Source organism: Ipomoea nil, unplaced genomic scaffold, assembly GCF_001879475.1.
Source record: "Ipomoea nil cultivar Tokyo-kokei standard unplaced genomic scaffold, Asagao_1.1 scaffold1436, whole genome shotgun sequence".
Classification (NCBI taxonomy): Eukaryota; Viridiplantae; Streptophyta; class Magnoliopsida; order Solanales; family Convolvulaceae; genus Ipomoea; species Ipomoea nil.
Window position 1 is genome coordinate 670085 of NW_017617864.1, and position 27739 is coordinate 697823.

The 27739-nt window shown below is 32.3% G+C and overlaps 1 long non-coding RNA gene across 1 annotated transcript; it reads right to left on the bottom strand.

Annotated features, from left to right (window-relative positions):
- Nucleotides 1-1047: 1047 nt before the first annotated feature.
- Nucleotides 1048-27739, bottom strand: LOC109188571. The gene is made up of 3 exons (XR_002055441.1): nucleotides 27728-27739; nucleotides 17881-17892; nucleotides 1048-1156 (listed from the first exon to the last, which is right to left on the bottom strand). It is a non-coding gene; the product is annotated as an uncharacterized LOC109188571 (long non-coding RNA).

Sequence of the window (27739 nt, forward strand, 5' to 3'; positions counted from 1 at the left end):
GTAGAGGAACGAATTCTGAAGACAAACGGCAAGTTAATGGCAAGGAAGGAAACAATTTTATTATATATTTTTTTAAAATTCAGACGGCGTCCGTTTTGGACCTGGGTCCAGCAAAATTTGCCGTGAAATAACAAGTGGGTTCCCACCGCTCAAAAAAGCTAGAAGGTATTTCTCCTTAAACAATCTGATGAATTGTGGCGTAATCGTTTCATGTGGACCCCGCACCATTAATCCAAACTCTAATATTCCTCTGAGACGGGATTACAATTTTTCAGTTATCCAAAATTGGCAATTTATATCGTGGACCAGGGTATCACACACATATATTGTGTTTATGTGTATGTGTATTATGAACATAAATTCGGTATATTGTGAATATGAATTTTGTATCTTATGAAGTCGGGATGTTTCTCTAGAAAATGGGAATCGGGATGTTCCTGTCAGTGATCACCATGGTAGCATCCGCCATAGTTGAAACCATAAGAAAAACCTTAGCTGTAGGAATGAAAGCCGAGGACGAGGTTTCTTCCATGTCTACGCTGTGGCTGATTCCTCAGATGGCCCTGTCGGGGCTGTCAAAGGCTTTTGCGGTGATAGGCGAAAACGAGTTTTTCTACAGACAATGCCCGAAAAACATGAGGAGCATTGCAACTTCATTGTTGTTTGTGGGGCTAGCAGGGTCTAGTTACCTTAGCAGCTTCTTGACATCAGTTGTTCATAGGACAACAAGATGGTTGGCTCAGGATTTGAACCAGGGGAGATTAGATTATTTTTATCACGTAGTGGCAGCATTAGAGATTATCAATCCGCCGACGCTTCCCTATGCCGCCGGCCAGCCTCATTTTCCATAGCTATCCCAGAATTGTAACATACACTCAATGGGTTCTGAGGCGGGATTCTTTTCTAATTTACTGGGCGAAAAGAGGAGGGGATCAACCAGTGGTGCGCCTTGTTTTCCGGCGGCGATGGGCAGAAATGTGAGATGGTGGTATAGGAAGAGAGATATGATGAGAGAGAGAGGAGGTTATTCTAACTATAACTCTGTACGCAGTGATGAAGATGAGATTAATGGTAGCGGTTTGGGCAGGAAAAATCCGAGACTTACCAGACAACAGTCCGCATTTCTTGAACAAACCTTCAAACAACACTCCTCTCTCTGTCATCATATCTCTCTTCCTATACCACCTATTAGACATAAATAATCTAACTATACTGAATAATAATACGAGATATCTGACCTCGTATAAGCGGAAGCGATAGTCGTGTTGATCTCCAGCCACAGTTGATGTTCTTGATGTGTTGCCTCTTGAACGATAGACCGTTAGCCATATTTGTCCCATACTTGACTTAGAACCCTAGATGCCGTATTGGTGTCTACTAAGCAGTATGAGTACCGTAACTGAATGTGCTATATAATGAATATCCTGAAGCCCATCGATCTAGGTTCATATTAGGCACAGAGTCTGGTTGAATAACAACTTCTAGTTATTCAATCCAACTAGACCGCTTAATAAGCCTAATCAACTTGCACCACTTAATTAAGGCCCTAATATATAATATATAATATATATTATTAGGGAAAATCTTATATTCTCCCACTTTGTGCAAGTACTAGCACAACCCTCGCCAAAGGTATTTTAGTAGGAGAGAATTAGAACAAATTGGTTGAATCACTATACAAGTCCTTGTCTGACTTTAGATATCACATTTACTTATTGCCTTGTTTTATCTTGTTGGAAAAAATAGCTTAAAATGGCATAAAGTGGCTATTTTGTGGTACAATTATCAGTGTGGTCCACTTCTGATTTGAGTTGGATCTAAGTGGATTCGGGTTCTTCGTAGTGAGACGAAGAGATTGATATATTGTACGCTCAAAACGGATAATGGGTGAATGAGATATTGATTCTCAAAGTAGACCCATTTGAGTTGGAAAATGAAGGGAAAAAGTGAGCTTTTGTCCCACATTGGTTTGGAAAGAGGATTTGACCCCCCCCCCCCCCCCCCCCCCCTTCCTTTTATACAAGAGCTCTTTTGGAGCTTGTAGAATTGTATAGCATAGAGGCTCTCTCGTGCGGGGGGGGGGGGGGGGGTGCAAATCAAATTCCAATTCCAACAAGAAACAAGATCGGAAAGGCTTGATTCAAGCCCGAGCTCCTGTGCGCCGGGCACGAATGTCGTCCGAAACACTACTCTCATGTCCTGAACAGCGAACCTGCACCCCCTGAACTAGTCACTTGAACTACTCTCGTGTCCTGAACAGCGAACCTGCACCCCAACGGTCTGGAATCCGAAAGTTCAGCCTGAATGCCGAACCTTGTACTTTCGTGTCCAGTTGTGAAGATTAAACTCATCTGTTACGGAATTAATATTGTTTTAAATCTAAGTTTAATCCTAATTAGTGGGTGGCTGTTATAGGTGTTACACAATTGGTTTTAATACCAATTTAATGGTCATGTTGAATGCTATCACTCCAACAACTCTATATAAAGAGAGGTAGAGTAGTAGCATTTTACACAGAACAAGAAACAAAGGAATTCCAATACGTTTTAGCTTCCAAACACTCTGTTTCTACTCTCTTCTTTAGCCAACTGTGTTCTCACTTTGTTTTGTTTGCCGGGTTCTTTGTTTGGGTGCTTAAACAAAGAATCGTAGCACGTTTTATCCTGGGAAACCTAGGCTACAACGCTCTTAGCACTTGTGATATTTTAAGGAAAAGAACAATTTGTTCAAACTCGTGTTAACCTCTACCCAAATATTCCACCTTTTCGTTCCCAATTTTTCCTGTTTTCCCATATAATAATAATCTTTCCGTAGGATTATTATTTTGTGATTTTTCCACCTTATTTACCCAACATTTCTTTCATCACAACAAATTTTGTAAACAAAGATGAGTATGCCACATAATTAAAAGGGGTATAACATTATTTTCGCTGCATTAAAACTCATATTTACAAAATTACTTATTTGTAAAAAAAATTAAAGGTAACAAGTCTATTCCCCCTCTCCTCCCCCATACAGACTTATTAGAACACCATTTGAGACCGACACTCTATTCACCCCTTCACCCCCTCCCACAATATAGACTTATTCTTCTAAACTATGACTGTCAATAATGACAATTTAATAGTAACAAGTAGTAAAGCATTACAATTATCATCCCATTTATTTATCACGTGCAATAGTGTCAATCAATTATTTTTTTCAGAAAAAATCTATTATTTATGATGAAATTATAGAGTGACACAATTTTATTTTATTTTCATTAGATGTCCTAATTTTTGCAGTGAGTCTTCAAACAAAATTTTATTTGGTTGAGTAATATCTCATTGAGTCCTATATTCTCTTTAGGAAATTCTCTCTAGCTTAATTTTCAGCTTTATCATTTCATTATTAATGTTAGAGGAAAATGTCAAGTGTACTTGAACGAAATTTTATTTCCTTCACATGTCGCGATCTTATTAAAGGTAGAGAAGTGATGGATGCAGAGACGGACCTACAGTGGGGGCAGCTGGCCCCACTCACTCCACCCCACCCCTATATAACCCTTGTATGTATATATGTATGTATATATAGGACAAGGTATCGTATAAGTAAAATAAAACAGGTAATGTTAACAAAGTATTAGTTAGCTTAGATGGTAGAGCATGCTCCTTTGTTTGGGGAAGGTCAATGGTTCGAATCTCAAATTGCAAATGTTTGGATTTTACTTGAATAATAAAATAATGGCTTCAAGTCCTCCAACACCACGTTAGGCTTTCAAAATATATGTATAAACTTTTATAATGTGTTGTTCATTAATAATAAGATGTATAATTTATATATATAATTTATAATGTGTTTTTTATTAATAATAAAATGTGTAATTTATAATGTGTTTTACATTAGAATTATTGTATCAAATTAATTGTGTTTCATATTTTATTTATTTTTCGTTCATATCTACCAATATTTATGGCTAACTTTTTAATTGTTTCATTTTTTTTAAGTTATACCTTTTGTTTTAACGTTTCGCCCACACTGAACAAAATTTCTGGATCCGCCACTGGATGGATGACGACAAATTATTCTGTGGACTCGGGTCTAATGATACACAATTTACATACTATTTAATATTCACAATTCACTTTTAAATATTCACAATTTTTAATTACAATGTATTGTATTCACAAATTTCTAAAACTTAGAAACACAATTTATATTTTAAAATTTCACAATTCCAATACTTAAAATACAGAATTTTGGACCAGGATCCACCTTGTATGGTGGACGACAAATATTATTACATGGACCATGGTCCATACAACTGTATTGACCATAAATAAAAATTACATTTTTAATATATTAAAAGTACATTATATATTCACATAAAGTACATTATTTGAAATTACATTATTTAAGTACGTAAAGTACATTATTTTTATATACTATTAAATAATATACATTCAATACAAAAATAATGTACTTTTAGTTTATTAAAAATGTATTTTGTATTCATGGTCCACGCAATAATCTGTCGATGGACCATGGTCCATGGTATAACAACTTATGGATGGTCAGCAATTATACTGTGGACCGTGGTCCACAATGCATTGTGGGTCGTGGTCGTAATACACTGTCGTTTCTTTAAGTAAAGAAACGGCAGCCGTTACAGTTTAATAGAGCACGCATTTTTGTGTGTTAATTACTAACTGAAATTACAGTGTATCTAAACGGACATTGCCTCACGTTTTATTTTTATATAATCAAATGAAACTGCAATTGAATTGAAATGAAACTATAGTTGTGTTGAAATGAAACTACAGTGTATACAAAATGAAACTGAATAACAATTTCACATATTTGAGTGTATGTTGCTCAACGAAACTGTAGTTATATCAAAATGATACTGTACTTGTGTTGAAATGAAACTGCAGTGTATATAAAATGAAACTAAATAACATTTCACATATTTGAGTGTATATAGTGTAATGAAATTGCAATTATATCGAAATGTCAATTCTAAACTGTAGTTAATGAAACTAAACTGCAGTTAATGAAACTAAACTGCATTAGCTATATGCATTCAAAAAAAAAAAAAACTGCATTAGCTATATATGACAACTTGTCAATTCTAAAGTCTAATTTAATTAAATTTTCATATTAAATTAAACATGTCAACATTTAAATTAATTTATATTTCTAAAAGTTTAATTATTATAATATGTTATTAAAATTATATTTATTACATAAAAAATTACATTGCATAGCATTTAAAAGATTAAATAACAAAATTTTTAAAAAATCGTATATTTATGACGGACTCGGGTCAAAATACACAATTCATATACTGGATAGGAGTTTTTTGTATTTTTGGTCCCACGAATCTACGACTGTGAAGGCATTATCAGAATCAAGGTCCAAGATTAACAAACTTTTTAAAAAATACGGTGGCAATTTGGTTATTTTTGCATCTAAGTCAAATTTAAGTTGCGTGAGTTTTGTGCTTTAGGTGCGTGAGATTTGTGCTTAAGGTGCGTGAGTTTTGTGCTTAATGTGCGTGAGTTTGTGCTTAAGGTGCGTTAGTTTTGTTCTTAATGTGGGTAGTTGTTAAAACTTAAAGTGCGTGGGTTTTGTGCTTAAGGTGCGTGAGTTTTGTGCTTAATGTGCGGGAGTTTGTGCTTAAGGTGCTTGGGTTTTGTACTTAATGTGTGTGAGATTTGTGCTTGAAATGCGTGGGTTTTGTGCTTAATGTGCTTTGTTTTGTGCTTTATGTGCGTAGTTTATGTACTTAAGGTAAGTGATTTGTGTTCTTAGGTGCTTTGTTTGTGTGTTTAAGGTGCGTGATAATTTGTGTACTTAAGGTGCGCCATTTTAATGCTTAACGTGCGTCCTACCGCACAACCGCACGAGAAACCATTCCTGCACCTGAACCCTTTCCATATTAAAAAACTTGTAAGTTAGAGTAAAAAATTGGAGTAAGAGTTGAGAGTACAAATTGTATTTTCTTCTCAGAGGCCTTGGAAAAAAAATAATTGTTTGTTAGCAACATTCAATAGATGTGTAGCCACCTCACAACCCCACTAAGGTTCGAACTTATGACCTCGTATATGAAAATATCACTTAATGCCACTAGACCACAGGATCATTGACAAATCTTATTATTTTTTATTTTTTAAATAATTTAATATTTATTATATTATATGAATTTAATTTATGATTAATAATTATTATATGATTAATGAATTGTTTTTGGTGAAGGTGTGTATTCTTATATGTTTTTTAACATGTTAATCACTAATTATAAACATATAATTTTACTACAAATTGTTTCTACAGAACCAATTGTTTGAGATGACGAGAGGGGCAGCAACAACCCCTCTTCAACTCAGATTCAAATTGGCTATGGAACGATCACCCATCTGATGTGATATATATGATTCTTAATTCTTTTGTAACATGTGTCGGTATTGTTTAATTTATGATTTGAATTCAAATAATTTTATTGTTAACAAGTTTTGGTTAGTATAGCTTTATTCTTTCAAAAATATAACTTATTAAAAAGAAGCTAAGGTAGGAATGGAATTGATACTGATGAGATGATTTTGATTTGATCCTGCTGGCTTGAGGCGAAAGGCTGGATGAGGCTCAAACTAAAAAAAAAAAAAAAAAAAAAAAAAAAAAAAAACCATACAACACGTTCAATCTTTCATCTCTCATATTATAACAAACTCAACCTTCATTTCTTTCCAACACCAAATCATCATCGAGAAATTGACTTGAGTATTTTTCAATTTAGACTTGAGAACCAAACCATTAATCTTGATAAACTTTTGTTGCGGCCGCAACAGCGCGCAATGGAAATCTTATTGCTCCGATCAATTATTATTAAATATAACAAATACAAGGTTATTAGAAACAATGAGCCAAAAATTATTCTACATAAATACTATCATGTTCACTCAAGACAATGATAAATAGACCGGAAAAGATGCCAAAAAGAGAACAGGAAAAAGTCCATAAAGTCTGGCTTCAGCAATAGTTAAATTGGTTGCATTGTCAATATTCCACCTACCCATCAAAAACTGCAATACATATATGGTACGTTCTCATGTGAACGGCCGCCCAGGTGAGAAATGAGAACCATTCAACGTCGTCCACGTGTCTAGATGAACGAATCATATTTAATTTTACTAATATTACAAAAAAAATTAAAAATATTAACAAATGAACTTACATTAAATTAAAAACCAACCTTGCATATGTAGTCTACTTTGCAATTTGAACCCTGATCCACAATATAATGATTCCACGAAAACATCTTGCTGATTTTTATGTTGGGCTTGAAAAAATAGTTTGTTAGTCCGTTAGTTTCCAATGGCCCACCAAATATTATGTCGATCCTGGGAAATAGATAATAGTTATGTCAAGGACCCAAGTCCACCTTGAAATGTGGACTTTGGTCAAAATACACAATTTATATATTGCATGAGTTTTTTGTATTTTTGGTTCCACGAGTCCACGACTATGGAGGCACTGTCAGAATTGATTCGCGACTTTCAAACTTTGCAATTTCGATCCACGAGTATTGTTTTTGCTGCAAAAACGGTCCTTCCGACCAATTTTTCGTCAATTTCTTACTAGAGAATTTTTTTTTATTTTTTTTTTCATTTAAATCAGGGATAAAATAGACATTTACATTGGCATTGCAATCTCAAACCGATGTTGACCTCTTATTCTAACTAAAGTGTGAAAAAATAAAACAAAACAAAAATCTAATTGTCAAAGACGAACCCTAATCTGCTCTAATCTCATCAACCCAACTGATTTTTTCGCACTTTGGTTAGAATAAGAGGTCAACAACAGTCTGAGAGTGCAAGGCCAATGTAAATGCGTATTCTATCCCTGCTTGAAATGAGAAATTTTTTATCTGGTGAGGAAGACGTAAAATTGGCTTGAAGGATCATTTTTGCAACAAAAATAATAGTCGTGGACCAAAATTGCAAAGTTTAAAAGTCAATAACAACAACTGCTTTACATATAAAATCGACGTCGTTTCATAATTTTTTTAATAAAGAGATACGACTCTAGTTTTTTTTTTTTTTTCTAAACAGCGGCGTGGTATATAATTTAAAAAATAAAAAATAAAAACAAAAAGATAAAATATAATTTCTATTAACCAATGGATTTACTTTCATGGTATGTGAAGTTGATTTGTTGTCAAGCTCATGCATCTATTCCAGGATTTTAAGTTTTAAGCATTATTTCGAAAAGTCGGTTAACCGAATTAACCGAAGTTTTTAATATATATATATATATATATATATATATATATATATATATATATATATATATATATAATAATATAAATATGAACACTAATTTGAAGTTATGGATGTTTGGAATTTATAATTCATGTTTTTTATATTTTGTTATGAATTTACTATGATATGTATTTTATTTTAGTTGGATTTATTATTTTAGGTGTTATTTTTAGAATTTTAAATTTTAGCTTTAAAAAGTTCGGTATAGCAAACTTCGGTTCGGTTAACGGTTAAAGGAAAAAATAATTTGGTTAATTTGATTATGTTAAAACGGTTTGGTTAACCGATTGAACATCTCTAGCATTAGAAGAATTATGATGCATGTGTACATGCATTGGCTATGTATGACAACTTGTCATTTCTAAAGTCTAATTTAATTAACTTTACAAGTTAAATTAAACATGTCAACATTTAAATTAATTTATATTTCTAAAAGTTTAATTATTATACTATGTTATTAAAATTATATTAGTATTTTCACCTGTGCGTTGCACAGAATGAATTTGTTATAATATTTAAAAAAATATTTAAATCGATATGCAATTGTATAAATTATACAATCGAATATTATATAATACAATTAAAGAATTAAGTTGGAACGATTACGCTTTTTGATGTTATCATTGATTGAAGCTAATGTCTAAATGTACGCAAGCAGTGCTATAACTTTTGAGATTTTATATATTATTCTTTACGATTTTTATAAATTGGACAAATGTGCTAATTCTCTAGCAACTTAGTTATAATAATCAAGTGCTATCCTAATTCATTTGTATAGAAGATATATTTTTTGTCTAGATATATAGTAATTATATCATTTTGGAAAAAAAAAACAAAAAAAGAATACATAATATCATCGATTGTATTTACACATTATTGAAAACCTCTCTGTAAACAACATTGGTAGTCGCAACACAATCATGTCCATCATTGTCTAAAGCTAACACCTTCAGGCCATCCGGATGGTTTTGTCGGTGATGGTTTTGTCCGTGATTTCTGCCCAAAACTACTGTCTTTCTACCAAATGTCTTTTCAGCACTACCCAGTATGACAAACCTCAATAGATCCCTCATGGTTTTGTGCAAAGCCTCAAAACAGTGTTTGTGCGTCATCGGTGCTTCGTCCCATATTATCAATTTGCTCCTTATTATAAGCTCAGCAAGGTCACTGCCTTGCGATATATTGCATGTGGAATCTTCATTCAATGAAAGTGGTATAGCAAATCTTGAATGTGTTGTCCTGCCTCCCGGCAAAAGCAAAGATGTTATTCCACTTGAAGCAACATTGAGAACAATATCTCCGTTATCTTTGAGGATAACGTTCTCCACAAAAAATGTCTTTTCTGTTCCTCCGTAACCATACACAAAGAACAATCCACCTCCATTAGAATCAATATCATTCACCACATATTCATAAACATTCTTTTGCTCGTCCGTCAATTTTGTTACCAACGTTTCATGCTTTGTCTTCAACAATTCCTTGTCATACGCCAACTCTTCGGCTATCAACATGTTTTCTATCAAACCTATGTTACTTTCGTCTGGAATTGGCATTTCTGGAAAGTCCCTAAGACTCTTCCCCCACAAAGATAGTAAATGCTCCAACTCCACCAGAGCGAACTGTTTCTTATTCGAATCCGATAACACCAACTCTTCATAGTCCAAAAAAGAAACAAAATAAAAATCAATGAATGTGTTTATTTATAAATAATGATGAGCAAATAACAAAGTCGAATAAATATATTGGAGGCCGATAATATATATTAGTTACCGCACACTAATCTATACTAATATAAATATTAATTAATTGGTAAAAAATGTTTAAAAAAACTTAATTGTTAACAAAATTTTATATGAAAATTAACTAATATCTAATGAATTGGAAAAAGAATTAGTTAATTAATGATATGGAAAAAGAATTTCGTTGGGATTTTAATGAATTGAAAAAAGAATTAGTTAATTAATGATATCTCTTCAAAAAAAAAAAAAATTAATGATATGGAAAATTCCAACGAAATTCAAATATATTCTAATATATTAGTTAATTTTCATATAAAATTGTAGTCAATATATACTATAAATTTTGTAATACAAATGGGATTCTAATATATTATTACTTACTGTACACTAATCTATACTAATATGAATATTAATTAATTGGTAACAAATTAATAAAGCTTAATTGGTAACAAAATTTTATATGGAAATTAAATAATATCTAATGAATTGGAAAAAGAATTTCGTTGAATTATCATTTTCCCCTTTTAAGTACATATTTACTTTAATTTGTGGTATCAATTCATTAGATATTCATATTAGTATATATTGACTAATATATTATAAAATTTAACAAAAAAAAAAAACAAAAAATAACAGCTTAGTTATTATTTATAAATAATGAAAAACAAATAACAAAGTCGAATAAATAGATTGGAGCTAGATATACTCGGATTCTGCATGACACGTCGTCGCTGAAACTGTGCATCCTCGGCAAGAAATTCTCAAACGGTATTCCAAACTACTTCTGGCTTACTGAGTGAATTTGAAGTGAGAAGCGTAGCATATAACCTTCGCAAAATTTGCATATAATTTAACCTATTATGTTATATTATATTTCTAAATAGTAGTACCTTGGTTGGGTATATTAATATGTGTTGATGGAGAGCAAACTGTAAATCCACCAAATAATGCTTCATTACCAGATACTGCAATTATTTATATTCAGGAATAAAATTTTATGACTGCATTTTATACAGAAGAAAATGAACGCGTAGACTATTAGAAAAATAAATTTGCTCACCATTAAATCTCGAATGAACTGGATTAAATGATGAAGAACCAACAGTTGTTTGCATTACCGCCTCATTTCTAAAAAAAAAAATAAAAACAAAAACAAAAAGGATTAGTATTTAGACAATTCTCATAAAATGATTCGTACTTTAAATACACAACTATGAATGCATCTCCTATTTGTAATATTAAATCTTATACATTAATTGTATATATATTATTTTGTTTGCCAACCACTGCAATATTTTTGAAAAAAAAATAAAATCAAATAAATAAATAATATTAACACATTAATTGGTGTAAATGAATAATTAAAACAACAAATAATTCACAAATTGTATATAATAAAATGTAAAGGTTATGTTTTTCACACACATTATATAATGCCCAATACTCAAACAAAATTTGTACAACAGTATTAGTCATTTAATCATTTGTACATTTCTTATACGTTGACACTATCCGCAAATTCAGCTCATCTTTACCAATACTAAGGGGGTGTATTCAATCATGACATTCATAGAGTTTTAAAGATTTTTATCAAACTTTAAAAGTTTAGAGGTATTCAATTCAAATTTTTAGAGAGTCTTTAAAAGTCAGACGATATTCAATCAATATTTTTAAAGAGTCTTAAAAAGTCGTGTGGTATTCGATTAAGACGTGGGGTTGCAAACAGTAACACCTTGTTGTTGTTCGCAGTCTCAAATTGCTATTGCAAATAATAGTTCCTTGCATGATGCTAGTAATATATCAAGTATAATTTATTTTTATATATTATTAATATTAGATTTTTATTTTTTTTTATTTTATGCAACTTGTAATTATATTTTTAAATATTTTATTTGATCAATTCTTTTATTATAAATTTTATTATTCAATATTGTTATGAATTTCTAATGTAATAGTTTTTTTTTTTTGTTGATGTTTATTAATAATATATATAAGTAATTAGTATATAAGTCTCAGCATACTATGTATAAAAATAATAATGTTGAGAATGTTGATGTGGATGAAGAACTATATAATCAGAAGAATTTATGATATATTATAAATGTTTTGTAAGAAAATTATAAATGATATGATAAGAATCAAAATCATTGAAAGTTTGTAAGGACGCATTCAATTTAGAATTTCAATGACTTTTATAGACTTTTTAAAATGAAAAGTTAATAAAAGTCTATGAATGTTTTCTATATAGACTTTTATAGAGTTTTATAAAGTTTTAAAAAATTTTGAATGACTCTATGAAAGTCAATCAAAGTTTATTAAAATCTATCATTTTAAAAGTCTTTAAAACTCTACAAAAGTCATGATTAAAAGTCAGACGATATTCAATCAATATTTTTAAAGAGTCTTTAAAAGTCGTGTGGCATTCGATTAAGACTTTTAAAGAGTCTTTAAAAGTCATGTGGTATTCAAAAAGTTATGAACTTTTGTAGACTTTTTAATTTTAGGACTTTTGTAGATTTTTCCTTCTCAAATATAAATAGTTGAAATCCAATCATCAACACCAAGATTTCAAAATTTTCTTTCCAACAACTTTGAATGTTTTTTCTCTCTATTTAAACTATATTTTTTCTCCCTATTTAAACTTTATAAACCTATCTAATTTAATAAAATTATTTTTTTCTGCATCATCCTATATTTTCCTCATACCTAAACTCTACTATTTTTTCTCTCTCTCCTAAACTTTACAATCTTCCTATAAAAATGGAAATAATATTATTTTTACTTCATTATTGCTTATTTATATTGATTTTTATTTTTTTCTATGAATTTTTTATCCCTAACTTTATCTAATTCTCCCCAAATACATGAACAAAGTAAATTTTCATCGTCAAATTTTAGTATATGTTTCATAATATTCATATAAATACTTATATATTTTGATTTTTATTCTTTTTATGTTTATATTCGTAATATATATATATATATATATATATATATATATATATATATATATATATATATATATATATATATATATTAACAACAGGTTACTATATACGAATAGCGAATTACTGTTCGCAACAAGAATTTGGGGTTGCAAACAGTAGCACCTTGTTGTTGTTCGCAGTCTCAAATTGCTATTGTAAATAATAGTTCCTTGCGTGATGCCTAGTAATATATCAAGTATAATTTTTTTTTATATATATTATTAATATTAGATTTTATTTTTTTATTTTATGCAACTTGTAATTATATTTTTAAATATTTTATTTGATCACTTCTTTTATTATAAATTTTATTGTTCAATATTGTTATGAATTTCTAATGTAATAGTTTTTTTTTTTTTTGTTGATGTTTATTAATAATATATATAAGTAATTAGTATATAAGCCTCAGCATACTATGTATAAAAATAATAATGTTGAGAATGTTGATGTGGATGAAGAACTATATAATCAGAAGAATTTATGATATATTATAAATGTTTTGTAAGAAAATTATAAATGATATGATAAGAATCAAAATCATTCAAAGTTTGTAAGGACGTATTCAATTTAGAATTTCAATGACTTTTATAGACTTTTTAAAATGAAAAGTTAATAAAAGTATATGAATGTTTTCTATATAGACTTTTATAGAGTTTTATAAAGTTTTAAAAAATTTTGAATGACTCTATGAAAGTCAATCAAAGTTTATTAAAATCTATCATTTTAAAAGTCTTTAAAACTCTACAAAAGTCATGATTGTATATACCCCTTATATGCTATAGACCAGGCTCTTACTGGCAAATTAATAAATTATACCAACTTAGATCTTGTAATGCAAAACTCTCATTTTTTATTATTTAATTAAAATTACACCTAAGACTACCTCACATATGCTAATAATATTAATTATGGATGAGTTCATAATTATAAATTTTGGTTATAATTTATGGTGGGAGAAGACGATGCACCTCCCAAGAACGCGTGGCTCTAATCGGCGTCACCGAGATTTTAGGCAACAGCCTCGCCGAGTTCCTCCCTCTCGCACACCGGCCACCGTCACGGTACACTGGCCACCCCTACCGCTACCGCCCACCAGACCTGATGAATGGACAAAGCACCAACCAGGGTGCAAATTCTCTCTTTCTCACAGTAAGTTTTTCAGCCTCTTTTAACTATTACTTGGTGACATTATTTCATTCGTTTTTCATCTTTTTTGACGTATTCCGTTCCAGATTTGTCTAAACCCTTTAATTTTTCAGTCGTTTTTCCCCAATTTGAGAATGCATGCACGGGTTATCAGATAATTGAATCCTTTTTCTCAATTTGAGAAACACAAGTCTGATTTCTCAAACTGAGAAATTCGAAACTGGATTTCTCAGTATGAGAAAACCAAGTCCGGAGTTCTAAATTATATAGATAATAAAGAAAATAATGAGTGAAATATAATGAGATTTAATTTTGGCTCTAACTTTGATCCGTGGTCTTTTGCTTCTTCCTACCCTTTACAATTGTTGATTCTATGAGTTTCCTCATTATGTTGTTTGTGTGAATTGTGAAAAACTGATGCTCACAAGAAAAAAGAAATATCATAGTTAATTTATAGTTAAGTAATAGGATTTTTAATATTGTCCTATCCTATTAGGAATAAAAATTTGAATCTATAATTGTAGTACGAATAGAATAGGAATAATATTGTTTAATTGGAATAGTGACGAATAATGTTTTTATTGTTAAGGAAATATTTAGAATAGGGAATAGAGAATAGAGACATGAGGGGGAAAGGATGATAGTCTCTTCATTTATCATCTTCATCTACAACAAGCTAAGTATAGAGAATATATACATAATACAAACGTTTTAAATCGATGCAATAAATGTATAACAGTTACATACATTACAATAATAATGTCCATAATCATAATGAATTATAACACTCCCCCGTTGACATTATTTGACCACGATTTCGTTTCGTCAAAAACTTGTTAGGAAAACCCGGTGGGAAAAACCTAAACAAGAAAAGAGTACAATAGAAAATATATTCATGCCTCATTAAAAACTTCACTAGGAAAACCACGTGGGAAAAAACCTAGTTGAAGAAAAGAGTACATGATATATGTAAAAACATATATTGTATTGGTCGCCTCATTAAAAACCTTAACTTAAGAAAACCCTGTGGGGAAAACTTAGTTAAGGGAAAAAGAGTACAACCATAAGCCTTCAGGGCGCAAACTGCACAATCTTCAGGATTTTGGGGTTTGTCCATTTAAGCAATTATTTTACAACTTTTCCCCATTGTCATTACTATATCATACTCATGCCTCGTTAAAAACCACACTAGAAAACCCAATGGGAGAAAACTAGTGAGGAAAAGAGTACATGATATTTATGTATTTATGTGTTGCAAATAGTGCGCAACTGTTAGTCTTTTATGACTTAATCTTCAGGATTTTACGTTCAATCTTCCAGATTGATTCAAGTAAATGTACTTCCCGTTGTGTTGCAAATAGTGCGCAACTGTTAGTCTTTTATAACTTAATCTTCAGGATTTTACGTTCAATCTTCCGGATTGATTCGAGTAAATGTACTTCCAGTCTCCCCCTGAAGATAACAATCTTCAAGTTTTACATATATTTCAAAATTTGAAGAGATGGATTAGACAAATCTTCTGGATTGTCACTAGAGTAGTGTACAATAATCTTATGGCTCTTCTAGAGCTCATATAACATTTGTGCAACACAAGTGTTATTGTCCTCATTTTGAACATTTAGAGAAATTCATTGTATAACCAGTTTGGACTTGGCATTGCGGGGATCAAACAAAACAGCCAGTACCCAAGTAGCCTATTAAAACCGTATCATGGTTTCTTACATAAATGTCATGTCTTTGTATCTCGAAGATACCGGAGGATATATTAATCATTATTCAAGTACTTCATTTGTAGGGGGAGCACTAAATTTTGCTAGCAATTTCATCGCAAATATGTTGCGCTTATGGAACTTCTGGTTCTATAATGGTGCTCCAACGATAATGAAGTAAGGGACTTCGAGTCCAAAAAGGTTCCTTATCTGCTTCAAGAGATTATTAGGCAACCTTTAGTTTGATAAAAACATGACACTTATATGCATATAGACATGTGAAAAAGCATTTTTAGATATGTGCAGGAGTTTGTGCTTAAGGTGCTTGGGTTTTGTGCTTAATGTGCGTGAGATTTGTGCTTAAAATGCGTGGGTTTTGTGCTTAATGTGCTTTATTTTGTGCTTATTGTGCGTAGTTTATGTACTTAAGGTGAGTTATTTGTGTTCTTAAGGTTCTTTGTTTGTGTGTTGAAGGTGCGTGCTGATTTGTGTACTTAAGGTGCGCCATTTTAATGCTTAACGTGCGTCCAACCGCACGAGAAACCATTCTTGCAAGAACCCTTTCCATATTAAAAAAACTTGTAAGTTGGAGTAAAAAATTGGAGTAAGAGTTGAGAGTACAAATTGTATTTTCTTTTCAGAGACCTTGGTAAAAAAAAATTATTTTTTAAAATAATTGTTTGTTTGCAACATTCAGTAGCACTGATTGAGCTAGCGAACTCCAATTTAAGTAAGACCAGGCCAGCTGTAAACAAAGGAAACAAAAGATTCGTGGTTGATACCAGTTGACAGCAATTGGCCAGTTTCCTACAGTTGACCGAAAGAGCTCGACCGATTGATCCATAAGAGTAAGAGCGGTAAGTTTTTATATTGACAAGGGGGGAAGCGGTATCGAACAAGAAGAGCTGGAAGGGAAGTCGGACGGTAGGACTGTATTGCTCAAGAGCAGGATCTTTCTTTACAGGAAAGAAGACGGGGATAAGCGCCCTATCCACCAACCAGTAACTGCAAAGAAAATAGAAATAACTGCAAAGAAAATAGAAATAGCGAGATGATCCATCATAACGAGAATTTCCATTTGCATTACCAGAAGAAAGAAAGATGCGCTAAATAGATTTTGGGGATAAAAACTAGGAAACTAGTATGTGTGGCCACCCACCACCCCACTAAGGTTCGAATTCATGACCTCATATATGAAAATGTCACTTCATGCCACTAAACCACAAGATCATTAACAAATCTTTTTTTTTTAAATAATTTAATATTTATTATATTATATGAATTTATTTTATGATTAATAATTATTATATGATTAATGAATTGTTTTTGGTGAAGGTGTGTATTCTTATATGTTTTTTAACATATTAACCACTAATTATAAACATATAATTTTACTACAAATTGTTTCTACAGAGCCAATTGTTTGAGATGGCGAGAGGGGCAGCAACAACTCCTCTTCAACTCATATTCAAATTGGCTATGGAACGGCCACCCATCTGAATAGGAATTATATGATTCTTAATTCTTTTGTAAAATGTGTCGGTATTGTTTAATTTATGATTTGAATTCAAATAATTATATTGTTAACAAGTTTTGGTTAGTATAGCTTTATTCTTTCAAAAATATAACTTATTACAAATCAAGATCCTATCCTAATTAATATATATAGCACGTCATGGGCTTTGGTAGCATTATTATAAGATTAGGAAAGCATATATATTTCAAAGGAAAATTATATTACAAAATTGTAAGGAATAATATGTTAAAAAGAAGCTAAGGTAGGAATGGAATTGATACAGATGAGACGATTTTGATTTGATCCTGCTGGCTTGAGGCAATAGACCGGATGAGGCTCAAACTATAAAAAGAAAAAATCATACAACACGTTCAATCTTTCTATCTCTCATATTATAACAAACTCAACCTTCATTTCTTCCCAATATCAAATCTTCATTGAGAAATTAACTGAGTATATATTCTTCAATTTAGACTTGAGAACCAAACCATTAATCTTGATAAACTTTTGCTACGGCCGCAACAGCAATGGAAATCTTATTGCTCCGATCAATTATTATTAAATATATCAAATACAAGGTTATTAGAAACAATGAGCCAAAAATTATTATTACATAAATACTATCATGTTCAGTCAAGACAGTGATAAATAGACCGCAAAAGATGCCAAAAAGAGAATAGGAAAAAGTCCATAAAGTCGGGCTTCAACAATAGTTAAATTGGTTGCATTGTCAATATTCCACCTACCCATCAAAAACTGCAATATATATATGGTACGTTATCATGTGAACGGCCGCCCAGGTGAGAAATGAGAACCATTCAACGTCGTCCAGATGTCCAGATAAACGAATCAGATGTAATTTTACTAATATTACCAAAAAAAAATTAAAAATATTAACAAATGAACTTACATTAAAATAAAAACCAACCTTACATATGTAGTCTACTTTACAATTTGAACCCTGATCCACAATATAATCATTGCACAAAAACATCTTGTAGATTTTTATGTTGGCCTTGAAAAAATAGTTTGTTAGTCCGTTGGTTTCCAATGCACACCAAATATTATGTCGGTCATGGGAAATAGGACAAATTATTGTATGGACCATGGTCCACACAATGTTATATGGAGCATAACAAAAAATATATTTTTAATATACTGAATGTACATTATTTTTGTACTGAATGTACATTATATAATATAATGTACATTCAGTACAAAAATAATGTACATCCCTTGAATACAATGTACATTATTTTTGTACTGAATGTACATTATTTTACAATATACAAAATATGTCCACATAAATTGTGTGGACCAAATGATGGGGGAAATAGATAATAGTTATGTCAAGGACCCGAGTCCACCTTGAAAGGTGGACTTTGGTCAAAATACACAATTTATATATTGCATGAGTTTTTTGGTATTTTTGGTTCCACGAGTCCGCGACTAAGGAGGCACTATTAGAATTGATTCGCGACTTTCAAACTTTGCAATTTCGATCCACGACTATTGTTTTTGCTACAAAAACGGTGCTTTCGACCAATTTTTCGTCAATTTCTTACCATAGAATTTTTTTTTTTTTTCATTTAAAGTAGGGATAGAATAGACATTTACATTGGTCTTGCAATCTCAAACCGCTATTGACCTCTTATTCTAACCGAAGTGTGAAAAAATCAAACAAAAAAAATCCAATTGTCAAAGACGAACCCTAATATGCTCTCATCTCATCAACCCAATTGATTTTTTCGAACTTTGGTTAGAATAAGAGGTCAACAACCGTCTGAGAGTGCAAGGCCAATGTAAGTGTGTTATTCTATCACTGCTTGAAATGAGAAATTTTTTCTCTGGTGAGGAAGACGTAAAATTGGCTTGAAGGATCATTTTTGCAACAAAAATAATAGTCGTGGACCAAAATTGTAAAGTTTAAAAGTCAATAACAACAACTGCTTTACATATAAAATCGACATGTTTCATAATTTTTAATTTTTAATAAAGAGATACGACTCTTTTTTTATTTTTTATTTTTTCTAAAGAGTGGCGTGGTATATAATTTTGAAAAAAAATAAAAACAAAAAGATAAAATATAATTTCTATTAACCAATGGATTTACTTTCAAAGTCTGTGAAGTTGATTTGTTGTCAAGCTCATGCATCTGTTCCAGGATTTTAAGTTTTAAGCATTATTTCTCTAATGCAAAACCCAACCATAACCATAGAATGAAGAAATCAGTGAGGCCATTTATTTGCCACCTATAGCTAGTACTTGTTTAAGAGATGCACATACTCAATTACTAAAACTGTAGATAACCAACCAAGTAACTAAAAATTATATCATTGTAACAAGGTGACTAACACACATACAAAACCTTTGATTTTAGACATGTACTCGTGAATGGCAGTGAACACCGTACCAACCTCATTTTAATTTGCACTTGAAATAAATTAAACCATTCTTACTTGACTAATGTTTATCTATTATATTTTCAGGTTTTAAGTGTACTATAACCAAATAAAGAAAACTGCAGAAACACACACATCCAAGCATTAGACCAATTTCATGGAGATGAGAAGATTGAGGAAATCCAAATGCCTTTCATTAATAAACATAAACCTAAGCAACATAAAGTTTTACACAGATTAGACCCCATACCCCATAGAACCTAAAAAGATTGATCAAAGAAAACATAGGCTAATTACCCTTTAAATGATAATCCATCAAAACATTACAACGCACAAAAATAGGTCAGGTAACAAAAATAGGCCAGGGTAACAAAAATAGGGGCATTTCATAAAAGGATTTAGCAACAGCGGCCAAAACCACGTCCATCCCGAGAAACTACCGAAACGTGAGCACGGCGTCTAGCAGAAATGTCAGGGTTGAGAGGCAGATCCTCCCGAACAGTAGCACCCGCCGGAGCCGCAGAGTGTCTAGCAGAACCGTTGGGGTTGAGAGGCAAGACAACATCCTGAGGTGGAGGCGGAGGGGGAGGTGGAGGCGGAGGAGGCGGAGGTGGAGGAGGCGGAGGAGGCGGAGGCGGAGGGTCGTTCTGGTTGGAGTCATCAGCTTCAGCATTTTGAGTTACCATTCTTAATAACTCCTGCAATCCAGACAAGAAACAAGCAGCAGAAATTCCTAAGCAAAAGCTTGGAATATGAAACTTGATATTGGTTTCGCCAAATACAGCAAAACCGAAGCCTAAGACACTATTAGCCATGGACATGAGTTCCACCAGGGGAAGGCTGCAACATTCTCTCATGAGTGGGATTTTTAAAGTTGTGGTGGTGATGTAAAGTGCAAGAAAAGTAATGAAAATATTCAAAAATCACACCACAAATGTTGTAGGAATGTTTGGGGTTTGCTGACATTATAATGTCAACAACCATAGAAATTCCATTCAGAAAGCACTGAGAAGCTTTTAACCAAGTGGCTTTCATGTTGGTTATGTGTGTGATAATGTGATCTGAGAAAGAAAGAGTTGGTTATATATATAGTAACATGGAAGCAGTTGGATGGGGATACTGGCCTTAGCTTGAGTGTGAGGTGTGAGGAATATGCATGGTAGGTTCTAGATAGTAGTACTACTCCACTCCAAATTCATTTTTAATATCTTTAATTTGCAATATAATGCTTCTTCAATTCACAGACTGCAAAAGGGATTTTCTGCAAAAGGTAGTTGTATTGTGTATAGTATGTAGCTAGAAGTAGGTGTGCAAAAGGGATTTTCAACTTTCAATTTTATTCCATATTCATCTTCTTTCTTCACCCATCCAAATTCATATTCATATTCATATAATATAATGCATGCTTCGGCTTTAATTTTTGATGTATTTACCACTGCAAATAATTATATATTATTGTTTAAAATGATTTATAATGTGTGAATGAGAAAAATAGCATTGATGAAAATCTCCCAAGGACAAATAAACAACTGCAGTTGTCTGCTATGTTATCGGCAATATAAAAAAGCCTGCTGCAATCCCTTTCTAAAACAAGTGTTAATTTTTTACTTTTACTTTTTGCATGCAATCCAAATCAGAGCCAAAATTCCCATTTTAGTGCTATATTATATTATTTGTCTGATTTCATTTTTTTCGATTTCTCTCCCAACTTATGCATTTCATCACTTCTCCAAGGTTATGTTGTTACATGCACATACACTATATATGATAAATAAATTCTTTAATACAAGAAAGTTTGCATCTCCATATATTTTGACGTATTTCTTAATATTAACATTAACATTAAATTATGTTTTGGAAATCGCCAAAAATTATAATTGTAGCGTTTCACTTCAGTATGTAATTCCACTAGTGTCCCTAAATCCTAGTGTGGAGAAGAAAAGCCGTGCATAATTCGCACAGCTAGCTTCTAATGACGAGCATGGCCTCATGCTCCTACGGCTGTTACGTTAACGAACAGAGCTTTTGGTAAACTACTCGTGTTCGTGTTCGTGTTCGTGTTCGATAATTAAGGTAAACCAATATTAACAAAAAAAAATTAGCTCGGTTTATAAACGAACACAAACAAAAACACTCTAAAACCCTTAAAAACCAACACGAACAACCTCCGTTTGTTTATGTTCAGTTCGTTAACAGCCCTATGCTCTATTGCCCAAGGTTTTTTCATTTTTTTTATTTAAAAAATTATAATTATATTATATTATATTAATAAATTTATAATATTAATAAAAATTAATATTACTCATTGTCATGTTTCCCTCTGATCTTCTGCTGTGTATGTTCTATATTACACATTGATATGTTTCCGAAAATTTACCTTGCATTGCCCTTTCTCACCAATGTTATTTACATGGGAAGGGAGGTCTGCATTGTAAATCTCAATAAAAACTAATATTACATTCTTTAAAAAAAAAAATAATACATGAACCTACATTATATTAAAAACCAACCTCACCTTACATATGTAGTCTACTTTATAATTTGAACCCTAATCCACATTATAATGATTCAATCATTATTCAAGACCATGGTCCACCCAAGTTATGTGAATCATATTTTGCATATTGTAAAATAATGTACATTCAATACAAAAATAATATACATTCAGTACAAAAATAATATACATTGTACTCATAGTTGACGTGATTGTCATCCTATTAAAAGTTTATTATTTTTAAAATTTATTTTAATAATTTTAAATAAAATAAATTTTTTAAAAAAATTGCCCTCCTCTTCTTCCGACCACCGGGTGGTTGAATATTTAGAAAGAAGTTTGTGGGTCATGTGACCAACTTTGATGTTGCGGCTTATCCGCCAACATTTGACGGATTTTACCAACTTCAACATTTTGATCAAGTAAAAATATTAAAAATAATTAACAGTTTGAAATAGTTTATTGCTTCAAATCGTTAAAATTTGAAATTGCAGCATTTCGGTTCAGTAGTTGAAAATATTATTTTGTACATAATTTCACTAATGCCCCAAACTCCTAACGTGGAGACGAAAAGTGGTGCATAATTCGCACAGTTTCTAATTTGGAGCATGGCCTCATGCATAATAAGGTTTTTAAAAATGATTTATAATTATCATATAAAATTAATAATGAGTGAATGAGAAAAATAACGTTGGGATGACTTTTAAGTGAGTTTTGTACCACATTATATTGAATAAACTTGAAGATTTGGACGTGTATATATATATATATATATATATATATATATATATATATATATATATATATATATATATATATATATAGGTTTAGGATCAAGTGCACACACATGCCACTTCCCATGCGAAAATGCGGTTGGGGCACTTGAATGCTCAAAACCATGCATTTGAAGGTCAAAAAGACAAAAATGTACAATTGAAGGCAAAAAAAAAAAAAAATGCATTTGAAGGCAAAAAGATGTGCAATTGATGCAATTTATGGTGCAAAAAAGGGAGGTTATTCAACTTAAGTGTTATTAAACTAATTACCCATACAAATCGTTTGTAAATCTCATTAGAAATTAAGTAATAGAGTTTATTACCGAAATAGTCCCTCGACTATTATGAAATTACTAATTTGGTCCTCGACAATTTTTCTTGCCCAATTAAGTCCTCAACTTTGAAAATGTTAACCGCTTTTTTCCTTCGTTAAGTCAGGTGTTAGAAGTCTGTTAACGGCGGTTTTGACGAGCTCGTCGGCGTATGATCCGGCGACGCGAATGACAGAGACGAAGCGAGATTTCCATTCAGCGGAACGGAGGAACTCCGGCTAGCATTATGTACGGAATTTTAGGTTTGGGTTTAAGGTGTTGAAGAAGTTTGGAGAATTTAGTTTATTGGTAATGAAATCTTCGGTCCATGGAGGAGGGGGTTTGGCACAAAGATGTTTGGAGAACAGCTGAAGGACGCCGGTGAAGAATTGGAGAATCTCATGTGAAATTCCATCAATGCCTTGTAATTTAACAAAACTTTAACGTCTAACATAACGAAGGACTAAAATGGTTAACATTTTCAAAGTCGAGGACTTAATTGGGTAAGAAAAGTTGTCGATGATCAAATTGGTAATATCGCATTAGTCGAAGGACCATTTCGGTAATAAACTCTTAAGTAATATGTTATTGAAAAAATGCACAACATATAACAAATAGTGCTAAGAAGTTGTGCACTTGAAGGCAAAGAAACATGCACTTGGAAGGCAAAAAATCTGCACAAGGAAAAAAGGAAAATGTGCACTTGAAGAAGGACAAATGTGCACTCGGAAGCAAAATACAATCTGACTTATTTTCTCAAAATTACATGAATGTAATTGCGCGTTTTTTAATTAAAACTCAATTTGGGCTGTTGATTTAGATTGCATCTATGGCTGGGAACCATCTGCATTTTTTAGCTAATGGTGCTTTTTTATTTGATCATTTATATATATATATATATATATATATATATATATATATATATATATATATATATATATATATATAGGTTCAGGTGCGGTTGTGCGGTTACAACAGAGCCATTGATTCTACTTAAATCAACATTTAGATTACCATAATTAAATTAAAAAAACGCGGTGGCATTTTGATAATTTTTTGCATTTAGGTAATTTTAAGGTGTTTGTGTTTAGACTTAATGTCCGTGAGGGTTGTGCATAAGTTGCGTGAGGTTAGTGATTAATGTTAGTAGTTGTTGAAACTTAAGGTGCGTGAGGTTTGTGTTTAAGGTGCGTGGTGTTTGTGCTTAATGTGCATGGGATTTGTGCTTAAGGTGCGTGGGGTTATTGATTAATGTCAGTAGTTGTTGAAACTTAAGGTGTGTGAGTTAATACTTAAATTGCGTTAGTTTAATGCTTAATGTGCGTGAGGCTTGTGCTTAATGTGCGTGGGTTTTATGCTTAATGTGCGTGCGTTTGTGCTTAATGTGAGCCATTTTAAAATCTCAAGTGTATGGGTTTTGTGTTTAATGTGCTTTGTTCTGTGTGCTTAAAGTGCGTGGTTTACAAATTGCACTTTTGGTCCTATGACTATTAGGGTGTTAAGAATTTGAGTACGTGACTTTCAAAACTCTCAATTTAGTCCTTTAATTATGCAATTATTAACAGATTTGGTCCTGTCGGCTAAATTGTCGGCCAATCTGGACCAGAAAAACGTAATTGGGTTCAAAAAAAAAAATTTTGTTGAGGGTAAAACAGTCATTGCAAGGGAAAATAAAAGGCTACACCGTCGCCATCTTAGCCGGCGACTTAGGTATACAATATAATTAATCACTCCGATCAATTGAAGTTAAAATCCCCGCCTCCTTGCTTTAAATAAGCATGCTTGATTTGATTTTGCGAATTGAATTGAATTGAAGATGATATAAGTGGTGCAGGTACATTGTTGAGGTTTGCGGAGGAGATAGCCTGGGAAGAAAAGGCGCAGGTTTTCGCAATCCGAATCGACTGCTCGGACTCGCAGAGCATACGAGAAGCATTCGAAGGCGTTCTGTCCTTTGGATTCGTGGAAGTTCTGGTGTAATGCGTACCACCAGCTCTCCTAGCTCGCCACCAACTTCACCGATATTCGGATCCAAAGCTTCAAGAAATCCTTCGTCGTCTCTTCCGTCGGCGCCTTCCTTTGCGCTCAACAGGTTACGTTAATTTTTATTTTAAACTTCCATACATAACAACAAATTAATGATAATATTAATAAATGTTTGTTGCATGAGCCGGGAATTGAATTGACATTCCAGTGGTGCCGGGCATGGTGGAAAGAGGGGACGGACGATTCTCAGAATGCTACGATCAGAGGCCGGAGGAATTTTTTCCCTTTTTATTTTCCCTTGCAATGACCGTTTTACCCTCGCCAAAAAAAAAATTCGAACCTAATTATGTTTTTCGACCAAAATTAACTGGCAATTTAGCCGGCAGGACCAAATCTGTTAACAATTACATAGTTAAAGGTCTAAATTGAGAATTTTGAAAGTCACGTACTCAAATTATCAACACCCTAATAGTTACAGGACCAAAAGTGCAATTTGTTCTGGTTTATATGTACTTATGTGAGTGATTTGTGTTCATAAGGTCCTTTGTTTGTTTGCTTAAGGTGAGTGGTGATTTGGATACTCTTTTTTTGAAAACAACGACTTAAGGGACGCTATGTTAATGTTTAATTAAGGTGCGTCCAACCGCACAACCGCACGGGAAGCATCACCCGCACCTGAACCCTTCCATATATATATATATATATATATATATATATATATATATATATATATATGTGTGTGTGTGTGTGTGTGTGTTTTTAAAATCCTCTAATCCCATAGCCTAACTTACTATTAAAACTGATCTAAAAAGTAACAACACATCAATATCAGAATAGCATTAATGATCAAACAATGTTTCAAATTTGAGGTAAATATACTTTGATTAAAATCTCAAGGACCTACATAAAAAAATATCTCCCTAGTACAAATACAGAACTGCCGCTGTCTGCTATATTATCGACCATATAGAAAGGCTGCTGCAATCCCTTTCTAAAACAAGTTTTAATTTATTACTTTTTGCATGCAATCCAAATCAGAGCCAAAAGTTTCAAATTCCCATTTTAGTGCTATATTATTTGTCTGATATGCTTATTTACGTAGCTTATATTTGATTTGATCACTTCTCCAAGGTTATGTTGTTACATGCACATGCACAGATGCACTATGATAAATTCGTTAATAGAAGAAAGTGTTTTTTAGTTGCAGCTGTAAACACATCAAAATTTGAAGTATCATAAACCAACAGGGCAGCTCAAATAGCAAATGAACTCTCTTTGTGGGGTAGAATTCTGGGATAGCCCTGGTTCGATTTCCACAAGTGATGATTCCCTTTGGGCCAGCTTCTGCGCCTCTCAGAGCGAACTAGGTGGACCTGAACCGTTAAACGGACAGAGAAAGACCCGGACCACAATGTGTGGTTTACACCAAAAAAAAATAAAATTTGAAGCATTATATTATTAGCATTAACTAGTATTTTCACCCGTGCGATGCACGGAATGGAATTGTTGTAATATATTAAGAATATTTAAATCGATATATAATTATTTAAGAGTTAATTTCACCAGAGGTCGTTTATCTTTCCTGACAATTCCAAATTTAATCATAGACTATAGTTATTAATTATTACGATTTATTCTATGTTACAACTCTTACGTTAATATTCTTACTATTATTATTAACACTTAATTACTTTTAGATATTATTATTACCACTTATATTATTATTATATTATTATTATTATTAGTTTCTTTTCAAGTACTGTTAGTATATAATGGTCGTGAGGCACAATAATAATATAACCATAATTAAATATTCTTGTATTGTATTCCGGAGTTAATGCCATTTTTGGTCCTAGACTTATTGAAGCATTGACACTTTTCATCCTCCATAATAAAAATTGCCACTTAGTAGACACTGTTATTGGTCGTTGGACAGTTTTGATCCTCCGTCAATGAAGTCGTTTGTTGACCGTGAATTAGATGGGCTTTTCTGTCTTTTTATGTCTTATTCTTCTAATCTTGTTTAGACCAGCGCTGCTGTGACTCCTGTGAGGCGAGATGGCGAGACTTGGCGGCTAAGTAGTAACCGTCGGTAGTGAGTAGCAGCGAGGTTCTTCTCCGGCGAGTTGTGGGTACGGCGGCGAGCATACGAGGCAGTAACTCCTTCCGGCGACGGACCAGTAAGGCAGATCTGGCGGTGCAGCAACAGATCCGGCGAGGTTGGGGCCTTCACCGGTGGTTTTTGGTTCCAGCGAAGCAGAGAGGACAGCAGGTCGGCGAACCCTCCTATGGTAAATAAGTTGTAGTTGTAGATGGCATGATGTAGAATTTGCACCTGTAAGTCCTCCCTTCCATATTGACCATAAATATCCT